The 14,922-nt window shown below is 40.6% G+C and overlaps 1 protein-coding gene across 1 annotated transcript in view; it reads left to right on the top strand.

Moving 5' to 3' along the window:
- The window catches only part of tmem132e (transmembrane protein 132E), a 409,943-nt gene that overhangs the window by 1,741 nt on the left and 393,280 nt on the right, over nt 1–14,922 (top strand). The window lies entirely within an intron of this gene.

Raw genomic sequence — 14,922 nt, 5'->3', positions numbered from 1 at the left:
GATACTTTAATTGGAATAAAAAAGCGCTGCAGATGTAATTAACTCTCATGATCATCACAGTCACAAAAGCATGAAAAAAGCCACACTTCAAATGCTATAGAGAGGTGAGAAAAAGGCTAAAATACCCACTCCACATCAGGTTAGAGTTGCTTATGCTCGAGGACTCGCAACATATTGGAGAACTGATTTCATCTGCTGCTTGTGAACGAAGTCACGGTGTGTTACACAGCAGATACACATACAGTGTGTTCTACATGTGCTGATGAAATCTAAATCAAGCATCCTCAAAGATGATTTCCTGACATGTCCCAGTGATCTAGTTGGACTCCAAAACACTAATCCTCCTTTAATATCCAACTCTTTATTTATTTTTTTTACTGATGCAGCAGCAGCAGCAGGGGTGCAGGACTGTTTCCAGCAGTAAGCAAAGTGTGACATTGCAATGCGTGGATTAAGTGTGTTGCTGGGAGGCAACCCCAGGACGAGCAACTTGCAGTGCAGTTTCTGTTTATTCATTTGCAGGCACATTTAAAAGGTGCTTATATTTAGACCCGGATTAGGACTCTTCTGTGCTTCACCCCAGTAAGCCGAATGGAGACGGAGTGCAGTTTTCCTTCCATGTTCAGTGTGTAACCACCTCTTGCTTCCTTTCAGACATCTTGCACAGTAGCTCCCCTCTCCTACTCATTTTCACCAAGTCTTGCCTCAGTTTCATTACCACACAAAAGAAACGCCTACGTGTGCACTAAAGCATATACTCTCCTTGATGGCTTCACCAAGGCTGTAAAGCCAGCGTGCTCTATGCTGCAATAGCGTGCCTACACAAATCCCACTAACGCCTGTGGTCAGCGTTGCTTTGTGCAGGGGTGGGGAGGGTGCTCACCTTCCTGAACAATAAAGGCGCTGCTGTTGAAAGCAAGTGCAGGGACAGATTTGGCGCGTGGACAGCTGCCCCCTAAGGATGGTTTCAGAGTCTCTTGGCCTCGGAGACGTCAAGTCGCTCTCACACTTGTACACGGAAGCCTTCCTCCTGCGCTCATCCCGGCACTTTAAACCTCTCCCTCCTTGTCACTCTCATGCTAAATAAACAATTTTGTAAGAATACCCCAAGAGAAATGCAATAGACCTGCTGGATGAAGAGCTAAGCAGGCAAATCCCCAGGTGTGAAAAAGCAATATCATGGACTTTAAGACCGCTCTGGGGAAAATCCAGTGCTGTAATGAATCTATTATTTCTCATTCTTCTCACCTTGAATTTGTATTTTCATATATATTGGCTGGCACACAATGTTGTAAACACGCTAAAGATTATTTTCCCCCTTTGCAGTTGATGCACTAGGATACTTTTTCCTTCTTTCGTTTTTGAGATGCCGTTGTAATTGTTCAGTTGTTTTCCTTCACCGTACCCCCTCCTCAGGAAGGTCAGAGGTCATGTGCTGAGCAGCATTCTCAGAGCTGATAGGGATTAAGGTTTTTCAAGGACACTTGAGCTAGGCATGTTCACTGATAAGAGCTGTTCAAAAAAAGTTTTCTGGCTACTTCTTGTGAAATGGTATGCTCCGGTGAAATAATAGGGCATCAGAATTGAGGTCTAATCTAGGGCAGGGTGGTGTTTGAAGTGCTTTTGTAGGCATTGTTTCTCCAAGATTGACTTCTTTTTTTATTAGTGGGTGGGCTATGGGGATGTGAGGATGACAATGTCAGTGCTTTTAGCTGTCAGCTTCTGTCTTTCTTTTAAGTCTGATCTGAAAGAGTCGTTATCCTCTGTCATTGTAGACAGATTAGCAATTGTGAAGCTCTTATTGCACTTCCAGTAAAGTCAGGAGGCTTCTTTCGGTAAATTGCGAAAAGTAAAATTATCTTTTGTGGAAGAAAGTAAAATTTGGCTTGGTGTGCAGGGAGAGGCTTTGCACATGGAGAAGAGCGGAAACTATACGCAATCATAACACAACTAAGTACTACAATAACACATACTGAGGAAAAACCCAACAATTATATGACTCCCTATGAGCAAGCACTGTGGTGACAGTGGGAAGGGAAAAACTCCCTTTTAACAGGAAGAAACTTCCAGGATGCTACATACAGGTTTAAGATTTGTTAGTTTAAAAAAAACAAAAAAAAAAACAAGTTTGATACTTAACACATTTAACTGATATAATATGGAACTCCACCCACATACAGAAAAAACATATTTCTAACATGGCAGTAAATCAGGGGAAACATTTATACAGTTTCTTTGGAGGCAACTGCTGATTATTTTCTTAACTGTTTAATTTTTGAAATCTAAAAAGCAATGTTGAGCAAATGTTTCTATTGATCCTTGAATTGACTTCTCCCTTCACTGAAACAGAGCTGTGGCAGTGTGTTATACATTTAGCTGGTGTTTAGGCAGTTATCTACTATGTTAATTGATCGTGAGACCTGGATGTCTTACCACCTGGGCTGAACAGCTTTCTGGATGAAATCCAAAAAGACTGTGGTGAACTCGGATAAGTGGGTAGAATAGATGGTGACTAGCTGTTACATTAAACGTGCCACTGATTACTCGGGGCTATGTCTGCAGTCAGCAGCATAGCGTGGATGTGGGAGCACTGTTTGCCCAGTCATAGTTTGGATGTAGCTGGCAGCGTTCCCAGCACCAGCCTATCTCTGAGAGTAGACACTGGACAGAGAGCAGACAAAGCGGCAGTGTGACACACCAGCTCTCATGTTCCAGCCTAATTGATTTACATGTGTTGAAATGAAGCCTTTTTTTTTTTGCTCTGTTGCTGTGTTTGAAGAGGTTTCCTGTTTTCCATCCTTTTGTGTGGAAAAACGCAGACATACATGCAGGAGGTGCATATCCATAGCCATTAACACTCTGTGACTGCAAATGAGTCAGCGGCGCTGTTTAGTTATTCTGCTTTTGCTCCCATCAAGGTGATGTTGAATTGTTTGTGTACCTGTCACTTTTTACACCATAAAGCATATGGTTTATATATTTTTATTATTATTATTTTTTTTTAATGGCGTTTGCCGTCAGCATTAGATGATGGTAATGGTAAATCCATGTGGAGCATGGCACAGTTTAATACTTTTTTTCATTTCAGTGACAGTTGGGCTCGAGGCTAAAACCAATCTGTGCACTCGGAACAGCAGGGCAACGAACAATAAGAGAAGCTGTTACTGGAAAGACGGCTCTTTGGTTTACTTGCAGTCTCGTTCCATAATTACTGTCGCAGGTTTTTGCAGGTGGCCATGTCATTCAGTTAAAATGGATTTTTCTGCATTTAATTGTTGGAACAAGCCAAAACTAGATTTCTCTGAATTGTAAATGGATTAAAAAACAAAAAGCAAACAAAATCTTCGAAACCCAGCTATGCTTGAATCCCTTCGATTTTCTGAGCTGTGTTTTCCGAGCTCTTGTTTCTGAGGCGTTGTGGAGTGTGCAGTGGCTGTTGTGAATTCTAAGGACGTTGTCCTCTATCAGCAGTGAAATGGACCTTTTATGAAGGACTGGCTCTCCCAGATGTAGTGGGATGTGCAAGACCTTTACCAAGGGCTTCAGGGTTTGTGGGCACTTCCTGCAGGGGAAAAAAGTAGAGTATTTGTATGCTATACAGTAACCCATTTTGTCAGACCTTCTTTGAACTTTTAAATGGTTGAATCTGGTGAATGTATTTGTTTCTTTTGCTAAGGGTAAATTCCTTTTTTTTTTTTTTTTTTTTTTTTTTTTTTTTTTTTTGTTTGTGTGTGTTCAGGTTTCCCTCGAGTCCATTTTCTATCTGCAAAAAGCCAAGTTTTCTGATAGTGAATAGCATACATGCATCATATACACACTGCACATATAAAACATGGTTTATGATAACATATTTGTGTCCAGGTAATTGCTCATGTAAAAGGGGTATGCAACCAGCACAAATATGCTAGCATGCAGCTTTCCAACAGCACAGAGAGAGAGAGAGAGACGTTAATGAACAAAGAAATACAGCTTTAGAAGCCCAGACAGTCGCTCCAGTGGGCACTATATATAATATTTGGCTTTTTAGCCTTTATTGAGACAGGATTGTATGAAGAAGACAGGAAAACACTGCAAACATGCTCAACATGGATTCAAACCAAGACCTCTACAACAGTTTTATCTATATAGGTCACCTACTCAACCCAGTGAGCTAAACCAGCCCCCCTTTTTTGTTTTCATAACTCTTTCACTTAAGCTCTGTGTGCATCATGACTAGGGATGGGTACCGGTATCCGGTGCCATGATTGCATCGGTTCTGACATAAACGGTAGTAACCAGTAAAAGTCTGGCTGTACTGCAACAAGTGCTTTAAGGTGATACTGTGCAAAGGAGGTAACACCTCGAATCTGATGAAACACCTGGCGATGCATAGCGTTTTTTTTAAAAGCAGAGAAATGCACCGTATTTGATAGCTTGCTGCGAGACCTCACACCGAGCACATCTACTACGGGTGTGGTGCCTGTTTTCGGACCCGGAGTTAGCAACATCCCCCAAGAACCCGAAGAGGAGAGTCCTAGCCCTGCCAGTGTGGCAAAAATGATGACGGATGATGATGGCAGCGGCAGCCGTTCTTCTCTGCGTGAGTAGCTTAATGTTGTCCGTGTGTAATTTACGTTGAGTAGGCTAACCACGTTATTACATTAATGCACGTAAGGTGAACTAGCAAACACCGTCGTAGTTACATGCAGCTGTCTTCTTGTTTGATGGCAGATACTCCCTTCACCCTGGCCAAAAAAGCTAAAATGACCAAAGAAAAAGTGGGAAACAGCTAAACATGAGAGGTTTTTGGACAAAGTTTGTGTTCTTCATTCTTTAAGCACCAGTTCGAGCACCGTTTAAGCACCGGCACCGTTTCAAAAGTACCGGTTTGGTACTGGTATTGGATAAAACCTAAACGATACCCATCACTAATCATGACCTCTCTCCACAATTGGTTGATGGACCAACAGCAGAACAAGCAAGAGTAGCCTAGACTGATTGTTTGGGACACTGCCCCCCCCCGGTGACGGTAAACGGCTGCAACACTGGAGAGCTGCGCGTAGGACCATTGACAGACCATGTCGGAGCCTTGAGAAAGCGACCCTACTGCTCACTTGATCTCTAACCTCAGTAAGCACTTTCCTAATGAGTTTATGGCCTCAGTTGTTAGGTTCAAGTCTTAGTTATTACAGCCTGACCTCTGTTTTGTAACATCTGGGTATGCTTTAGGGTGCGACTACTTTGCGATTACCAAGGCACTGTTGGATGAGCACCCAGCGTCCTAAGTTTCTTCGTCAAATCCACCTCTCATGCTTGAGAACAATGATTGATGACGTGCTAAGTACATCCAGCCTTTATAAACAGTCTGTATCAATGGTCGTTTGTCCTTGAACATTTTTTTTTGCATATCTTTGCAGACATTTGGATACAAAACTTTCCCCCGCTTACTTAAATCTCACAACATCCAGAGTCCAAAAAAAAAAGAAATCATCCACCACCTGCTTGGCTTGATGTATGATTCGAGTCCAACGAGGACGTATAGAATAATTGGACCGCACGAGGCAGTTATTCATTCATCAGTGTCAGGTGATCACTGTCGTATTGTGTGCACGTGTAGATACAGATCAGGTTGCACTCCAGTGCTTTTATTTTTCCAGAAATTCTAAACTTTGCACCAGACAAAGGCCACATAAAATTTACCCATGACATTTACTCAGTGTCTTTGTAACTGCAAGCAATTTAATATTTCCCTGCAGGACAGCTGGGGATACGAGCACTTGCATGAACGTCTTCCAGCTCTCTTTTTATACTCAGCAGGGAAGCAATCAGTCTTCCGCATTAGGCGATCACATATGTTTGGTCTGAAACGAGTTCTCGTGCACGGCGCCTCGTGCGCAGTCTCCACGATTCTGCAGCGCCTTTGATTTAAAATGGCTTGCTTTGCTTCCCGTGGTATTGTGAGTCACGCTTGGCAAAATGTTACCACCTAGATTTTTACATTTCCTTGCAGAAATGGATCGAGATGCACAGCGATAGATCTTGTCACCGCTAAGAAGGAATAGCCACTTCTTGGACACCCTCTGGGGAAAGACGTTAGCCCTGCCACCAGCTGGGCTTTACTTAACACCTTTATCCGGTTTTATTGTCTAGATATGATGGCACCCACTGTGACATGCTCCTTCTGTGGTGTTACAGGGGTATAATCATTTTCCTCTAATTCTGGTCGTCCTGACACGGCAATATAGCTCACATTTAATAAGTTGTGTCCCCTGACACGGTGAAAGAGAATGAGCTTTCTGAATGAAGAAAAGGTTACACTGAAAGTGGCCCCTTTAATTTCTCTAAGAGGACTACATGGAATACAGAAATGGTAAGTCGCATCATGTCCACATGTGGCACATGACATATGTTCACAAGAGAGGGTCAGACCTCCCCCTGTTGTACAGAGTGTTTGATGCCTTGCAGCCAGGATTGTACAACCTCACACTCCTAACACTCCTTATAGCTCTCCGTATGAGGCTGCCAGCTTTTGTTTACTGGGAAACTGATGATCAGTCACACTTATAAGGCAGCAGTCATCAAATTAGTTTGCTCTAGATTACCTTATCAAGCAGAAACCCTGAGTTTTTTTTTTTTTTCTTGTTGTTGTTTTTCTTTTTTTTTAGGTTTAGTTAATGGTGCTGTATTGGTGAGCGTTAAATGAATGGAGATGCACAACCGACACAAAAGTATTGCACTGTATTATCACAGTTTACGAGCTGAATTTTGACCGCTTTTGCGTCTGCGTGCAGTTTTCCCAAACAGGCGATTATTGTTATCGACCAACTCGGTTCTATTTCGAGGTAAACTAGTCTAAATAATTGCACTAAAGTATCATTTTGATGGTCTGATCGCCTGACTGCTGGTGTGTCTTAGCCTGTAGGAGACTGTTGTAGTGATTCAGTTTTCTCAGATCCCAGCAGCGCTCCCCTAGAAACCAAAGGGAAAAAATATAATCAGAAAAAAGGTCCTTCCTCCCTCGTGCAGCTAAACCAAACAGAGGAGAGACGGGTGAAGATATTTGAGTTGAACTCACTGGCTGACTCGAAGTGTGACAAAAGTATTTTTCATCCACCTGAAATTAGAGGGGAGACTGACTCTGCTCTGTTGTTTCTTTGAGTACTCACACAGATAAGTACCAAAAATGTAACAACTCTTGGGTAGTTTGCAGGTAGGGTTGAATGTAAAAGGGTAAATATGAACGGGTAATAATGGCAATTGATATAACGGGTAATATTCTACGAGCATTGTTGGACATAAATGTGTATCTTGTGCCACATTAAAATGGCAGATAGTTAAACAAAGTCAAAAAACATCCGGTGTAGGAGTATTGGCGGCCTGCTTTGCATATCAGCAGTTTGTCTCCGTGGACTCGGTGTGAACCATTTGTGTGCAGTCAGTGCAGCGGGAGAAATATGACCAGATTTTCAGCTTTCAGCACATCTTGCACTATCTGCTCTCTTCCCCACACTGATTTCCCAGTGCTACAAATCTGCTAAAGGACTCAGAGATGAACGCTCCAGTCTGGCAACCAACCTCAGCTTCCTCCTCTACAACCAGCCAACACTTAATTCTTTCTCTGCGCTATATTGTTTTCAGCTGTGGGATTGCTTTTCCTGCTGCAGTTGATCCACACTGACTTGACTGGGGTTCTTAAGTTCACCCTGGTTTCTCGTTGTCATTAAGGCAGAAGGGAAAAGCGTGTTTAAATATGTTCCTGTAGATTGGTCTCGTTGTTTGACTTTGACAATTATTTCTCTGGAGAAAGTTGGTAAAATTGTCTAATGTCTTGTTAGATGATGTCCTATAAGACAGAGCAAATACAAGCCACAGACAGCTTCTCTTGTCTCTTACTGGTAATTATACATGGGACGTGTAGCGGCAGCGTTCTCCTTTAGAAGCAGACGTTGTCAAAGTGACATCATGTTCTGCAAACAGTACAGCGAATCCTTAAACTGTCACTTTTATTAGCAAAAAGCGAATATTTTTTTTTTTTTTTTTTTAAATTTCAGGTTGGCTGAACTAATTTCAAGTTTGAATATGACCATACCAACTTTTGAGTCAGCCTACTTTTCCTTTTTAAAAATAACATCACTGCAGCATTAGTTATGCTTAAAATTAAACTGTTGTGACAGTGATTAGGCAATTAATATACTGCACCCTTGGGTCCATAATTATATGGACAGCGACACTTGTGTAGTTTTGTTTATGTGTTCCATCACACTGGATTTCAAACCAAACAACCGAATTGTGATTGAAGTGCAAACTCTCATGTTTAATTCAAAGGGTTTAAATAAAATATTGCATTAACTGTTTGGTAATTAAACTGTTTTTCAAATTATACATAGTCTGCCATATTATTATTATTTTTATTTTTTTCCCTGAGGTTGAAGTAATTGAACAAAGTAGCATAATTTAAATAAAAGGATTGCTTTTTAATATTTAGGTGAAAATTCTTTGCAGACTGCCTGAATCCTAGATCGTCATTCAAAAGCACTGCTAGGCCTCTCCTGCAGCCGCCTTCAGTTGCTTCTTGGTTTGGGGTCTTTCTGTATTCAGTAACTGAAAAATGCACTCTACTGACTGACTTGAATTCCTTTTCTTTGCCATGAGAGACTCCTGGATTGTTGTTGTGATGCGCTTTGGGTTATTGTCCATTTCCACGTTCTGCCTGGTCAGTTTTGCAGCATTTGGCTCATTCATAAAACTGAATATATTTCCTAAATGGTTAAATCAATGCTTAGTCTGAACTAAAAAGGTATGTTATGTAAAAATGTCTTGGGCTTGAACATGTTTTAATGTTTTTATAATCGGATATTATGCACCGCAGCTTTATCAGCACTGATTTCATCTGTCTGTAGTAGCAGCTACACCCCGACCGGGCTGGATGTGAAGCGTCCTCTCTTAAAAAGACAGAAAAATATCATCTTGACGGGATTCATCAAGTTTATTGCTCAGCACGTGAGGGCAGTTACTCTTATTCCTCCACAGTTCTGGCACCACGAGCTGATCTAGTATTGTTTTCTGCAATTGCATGAATAGATGAGCTGCACGCTGGTCGTCTCGCGTCATTTCAAAATAGCATAACAAGGTTAAGATGATGTAATGTGTTGCAAATACTATACTTTCCCTATTTATAATTGAGGTGGCGTGCTCGGTTCGCTCCACGCACGTCATTGTCAGAGATATGTATCCATGTGTGTGGACAGTGAAAGTTGTACTAAATCAAAATTGATGTTTCTGTTATTTTTTTTTTGTGATGCATGTATTACCTGCCTCAGGATGTCAGCTGTAGCTGTCAGATCCTGTTGTTCATCTCCTGAACATGACAGGGAGCCATCATTCGGCCCCCCCCCCGTCTCCTTTGTCTGATGAACTGGCTCCTTTTCTTTCTGTTTTGTTGCAGTTTACTTGTGTAAAGACGATTTCTCTGAATTAACTTCCAAAGACAGTCTGGGGTTGAGTTTGGCCATGATTTCTAATTTTGCTAAAGTGCTGCCATTCCTTTGCTTCAGCCCCGGGATAAACAAGCTGCTTCTTTCAGAGTTCATATAGTTGTTGCATTTACATCAATTAAAATTGGAGAATTTTTCTGCTTTTAAACTCTCGGTCTTATTTAGGAACCAAGTAATGTAAACGAGTCAAAAGTCATGAATATGATTAAAAGATTACGCCTCTGTGTTGCCTTTTGTGCATGTAGTTGTGTTCAATATGTAAGTCAGAGAAAAATCAATTTGCTGTCAAGGACTTTTGAGGTTAGCGTGTGGTGATATGTTGAAAATGTAGTTCAAATCATAGTCATATTGATCTAACAGAGGAAAATAAATGCTTTACAAAATAGGCCACCATAACACTGACAGCACTGGATTTGCCTGACTTCAGTGATCACGCTGTGTACGAGTCTCCAGACAAAAAGTGGCCTCTGTTTGTTGTTTGTTTGCTTTTTTTTTTTATTGTTTGTGACAGTTGGATATTCACAAAGCATTCAAATCCAGAAAGAAAACAACACTAAACAGTGACAAAGGGCATTCTTTTTATTTGTGTGTATCTGCCTCTTATCAACAAGACACATCCACAGTTAGAGGAATTCATTAGTAATTAACCTTCCAGTTACAAGTATATCATTCACCTAACTTTCATGCACATTACACACTCACTCTCAATAAGTTTTTATTTATTTATTTTTTCCCCTTCACGTCGATGAAATGAGACGTCTACTTTGAGCCGTGAACCCCATGAAATCCCATTCAGCTCCATCTAAATATGGCAGGACTCATAAAGACTGAAGCACTCGCAGAGAAACCCTTCTCGGCGTCTTCCACTCCCGAAGAAAATCTCGCCCAAGGGTAGGAAGTCTTTGCTCAGTCACTGTTGATATTTTTGGAAGCGATACCGATTCCATATTTCACGAAAACAGACTGAATCCCATCTATGCTCGTATAGATCTGTTTTAAATAAGTTCTAAGCTGATTTATTTATATACATTTTTTTTTTTTCTCTGCCAGAACAGAATTGGGTGCTGGCAAGATTGCAAAATGACATTGGCACAGTTATTCTGCTCTAACTGAATTAAAGATTTTGGTCTGACTTGACGTTGGACCATACTCGTTTTTTTACAGTGTTTGCTGTGATCTATGAAAACATCTATTTTTTTATTTTTTTTATTTATTTTTTTTATCCTGCCTTGGAGCTACCGCCATATTGAGCCATGTCCAGAGCAATCAATTCTTTTATTAGGTTACATAGGCTCTGTGAGAGAAAAGGAATCCCTGGCTGTTATAATAGCCTCTGTATGCTATATTAGGTCCAAAAGACATTTTAGTAATTTCACTATAAGCCTATAAAATGGGATTTAATCCACACAAAGAATAGAGGCTGCAAGCTCTTTCATGCTTTTGCTTTCTGCCGGACTCCTGTTAGGTTAACTTTTCCCCACAAAGGCTCGAATTTTGATCAGACATTTTTAGTAAACATTTCTCACTTGCTGTCTTTGATGAATAAAAAATAACTTGTAGCACTTAAACCTGTCCTTAAGCAGATATGTTAAATTAGTAATGCCGTTCTCCCCTCTGCCCGTCAACTTTTTACATCTTCCATGCTTACAAATTCTGCTTCAGGAACCACTTTGGTGAATTTGAATCATATATATCCACTTGGCTATTGACCTGACTAAAATGAAGTTGACAATGTCAATGCAAAATGCATATGGTTCTCCTGACTGATTGAGCAATGTGAATCAGGAGCACATGCATCAGAACAAGCTGTGCAGCCCTCATAGCATTATCCCGTTCTTCTTCTCATGATGTGCATTAAGAACCTGTCCAATTAGCTCAAGTTTAATCTTTTATTTCTCAAAGCGAGGTATTGGAGAGAGGTCTCGGGGGGGGCACTTAGCAAAAATGAGAAATTGATTGATTTTTGCTTTCAGTTAATTTGCTAGCAGAGATGGCAATTAAGGAATATGCGAAAATATTGTGCCAATCTACAGAATATTGTAATGGAAGGGAGCCATGCGAGCACCGTGTGTGCAATTGTGTGTAGAGTCTTCAAAACAGCTGTGCGCCTCTTAACAAAACATTGCGATGTTACATTTTATCCTTAGTGTTTGTGTTGCATCACAAATGCACAGTAACTTCTATGGTGGCATCAATGCGTTTGTTTAAGATTCATCTTCTTGCAGATCATTTTTTAAAGTCTAACATTTATCTGCATGAAAGCCTGTGCTGCAACGGTTAGCTGAGAAGAGAAGCTGAAATCTGAGGAGGCCAGCGAGGCCTTTCTCTCTCATGTATCTGCAAGTGATGCAGCTTTTTTTTTTTTTTTATTGAGGGAACGAAATAACCCATTGTGGCATCACACAAACGTTTTTCCTGACAACAGTGATTAAGATGATATAATAAGCCAAATGACTGTATTTACAATTTTCTGTGTGATTGCTATACAAATGTTGTGTATCATATTCACAGCTTGAAGGAAATGAAACACAAGGCTGGTTCATCCAATGTTAAGGCTCACGGTTTAATGCAAGACTAAAGTGCAAGCCTTGTATTAATGTGTGAGTGCATGTGGCTCTAGTCTAAAGTGCTTTGAGTGTTTCATAAGATATATAAAGCTATATAAAATGGCAATCTATAGATCGTCTCCCCCTCTTCCTCCCACTCATGACTGCAAAGTCTGTCCAAAAAGTAAAGGTTAATACATTTTTAAAGACAGAGCAGCAGTTTTTGGTTTTAAAGAATTTTAAACATCAGTTCAAACTCTAAACACAAGAACAAGTGAGTCATTCGACGTCAGCACCGTGCCAAACCAGTTTAAGCTGGTAAACTGGAAATGGATGAGTAGGCTCAGTTATTTCATGGTGGTCTGTGTCATTCATGTTTATTTTGATGTTCTCTTAGTGTGGCTCAATCATCCTATTTATATAGCACCAGTTCACAACAAAGGCCATCTAAAAGTACTTTCTATTGAATCACGAGGAGCCTACAATATTAGACAGAACCACAATCCCCCGAGGAGCAAGCACTTTGCATGGGTGAGGGAGAAGATCCTTCTTACGGGCAGAGAATTCCTGAAAAACCAGGCTCAGTGAGGCGCAGCCATCTATCATGGGGAAAAGAGATGATGGCAAAGAATAGCTTGGAGGGACCAGGGATAACAAACGGGACAAATCGGAATGTGTAAAGAGAGAGAATAGACATAGGTTAATAATGTGCGCAGGGAGTGAGAAGAGAAGTCCTCAGTGCATCATGGGAAGTCCCTCTGCTGTCTGAGGGTATGGCTGCATAACTAAGGCTTGGTTCAGGGTCACCTGATCCTGTCCTAACTTTATTTAAAAAAAAAAAAAAAAAAAAAAAAAAGTTTTAAGCCTAATCTCAAAAGTAGAGGTGTCTGTCTCTTTAACCCAAACTGGGAGCTGGTTGCACAGAAATCCATCTTCTGTTGTACTTTTAGAAACTCTGGGAAGCCTGCAGTCTGAGAGTGACGTGCTCTATTGTTGGAATATGGTCAGACCTGATGTCAGGAAACAATGTTGTCTTATTATTCTTCCTTACATTTAGGGAGGGAACTACTAGAAGCATCACCGTGATAAATTTCATTCAGTCATTGGCTCTTTGGGGATCCTCTCTGATGTTGTATGGACTCAGAGTAAACACATCATGGCCTGAGGTAAACATTGTTGTGAGTTTCTGTGATATAAATAAGAGGATTGAATTAGCCTTGAACTCTGCCAATTTATTCATCTTGTTGACGGACTTTATTGAGCGGTTAACAGTCCTTTGGGTGAACTCGTGGATGAAGAACACTTATACAGGTGAAGTCGGAAGTGTCTTTGGGGAAAAAAAGAAACTCCAGTGGGTGAGGTGTTGTTTTGTTTTTTTTGTTTTGGTTTTTTCTTTTCTTCCAAAAATAGGAAGCTTATAATCTCAGCTGCTGTCCAAATAATCACCGAGTCATTGGCATTGATTAAAGCCCCACCAAGCTCACAGATAATACTTGTTTTGCGCCTCTGGGGCAGGGAAATGATATATCCCCTTTGAATATCAGAACACAGAGGTCTGTTTGGTTTGTAATTAATTAGAAAAAGGCAAGTGGGGGAAAAAACACAAAAATATATAATGTGATGAGAGTAAATTACTCTGGCAAACTAAAAAAAAACAAAAAACATCATTTTCTAAAAAGGATTGGAATGAGGTTGAGTCAGCTCACTACACTCCCAACCCAGTGTGTGCTTGGCTTTGGATAAGGTGGAGGCTGAAAAGGTTCAATTTAGCACTGCATTAGCTGTAAGCGTTTAAGAGTGCCAGTGTTTGTTTTTCACATTAAATTACTCAGTGAGGCACATGTAATTTTCTCACAGTGGGGGGAAAACTGATTGGTAAATCCAGAGAAAATTGGAGTAAGAATAATAAAGTTCCAAATTCTTTGTATCTGCTGTCAGTGATCACACAGCTTCTGAGTGCCAACCTTAAAGAGGCTTAGAATAATGAATTAGTCATAGAGATCTCTGAGGACGTGAGGGAGGAGAGTTTGGCCTAAATGCACAAGTCTATCAGTGGCAGATAACAGCGCACACAATTAAAAGTTTTACATAGACTGCATTACTCTAATTTTGAAATACTTGAAATCCATTTTATTGCATAGCGAGGCTTTGCTTTGCATCACACTGATGTGGAGGAAAAAACCCATTATAGGCATGTAGAGCAGTTTTTAATGGCCGAAGTTAAAGACGTGTAATGATTTTATCTACTTGTGCCTGTGTTTATTTGCATATTTATTTCTTCATTTGTGACGAAAAACAGGCAATTGCTTACTATCCTGTAATTAGTTGGAAAGTTAAGGTTGATCTGCATTCCCTGGGCAGGTGGCACAAAGACTGACTACATTAGCTGAGCAGAGAGGCAAAGATGAGCCAGTACTGGCTGGTTGAGAAGTCTGTGCTGTTTTACTTATATAGCCAACCATTATCATGTTAGGCCAACACTGGCCTCCTGCCTGTGAACACAGAATATGTTGGCCTAGTATATAAATGGTTGGCTGGCTCTGAATAGTCTTTTAATTAAAAGTTTGTCTTGGTTACTGTTTACCTATAAAAGTACTGAATGAATCCAAGCACCCAACAGGCTTAGTGAAGTAAATGCTACCACGCCCTGGATACTACCTTTCCCTGTGACTCTTATAGACTACCTTTTTGTGCCACAGACCGGTTTATGTTCGACAATATTTTCACGGACTGGCCTTTAAGGTGTCGAGGATAAATACAACAAAATAAAACCAGTACCAAAAAAAGGATTGTTTTCATAATACACAGGAAAAGACCCAGGGAAACAGTTAACGATAAAAACTGATTTAAAACCCTGAAAACCATAAATTTCACACCGGAGGCGCAACTCTCACGGACCGATA

Source organism: Simochromis diagramma, unplaced genomic scaffold (genome assembly GCF_900408965.1).
Source record: "Simochromis diagramma unplaced genomic scaffold, fSimDia1.1 OVJJ01000216.1, whole genome shotgun sequence".
In the NCBI taxonomy this organism is placed as follows: Eukaryota; Metazoa; Chordata; class Actinopteri; order Cichliformes; family Cichlidae; genus Simochromis; species Simochromis diagramma.
Note: the sequence above shows the minus strand (reverse complement) of the source record. Positions and strands in the feature narration are given on the sequence as shown.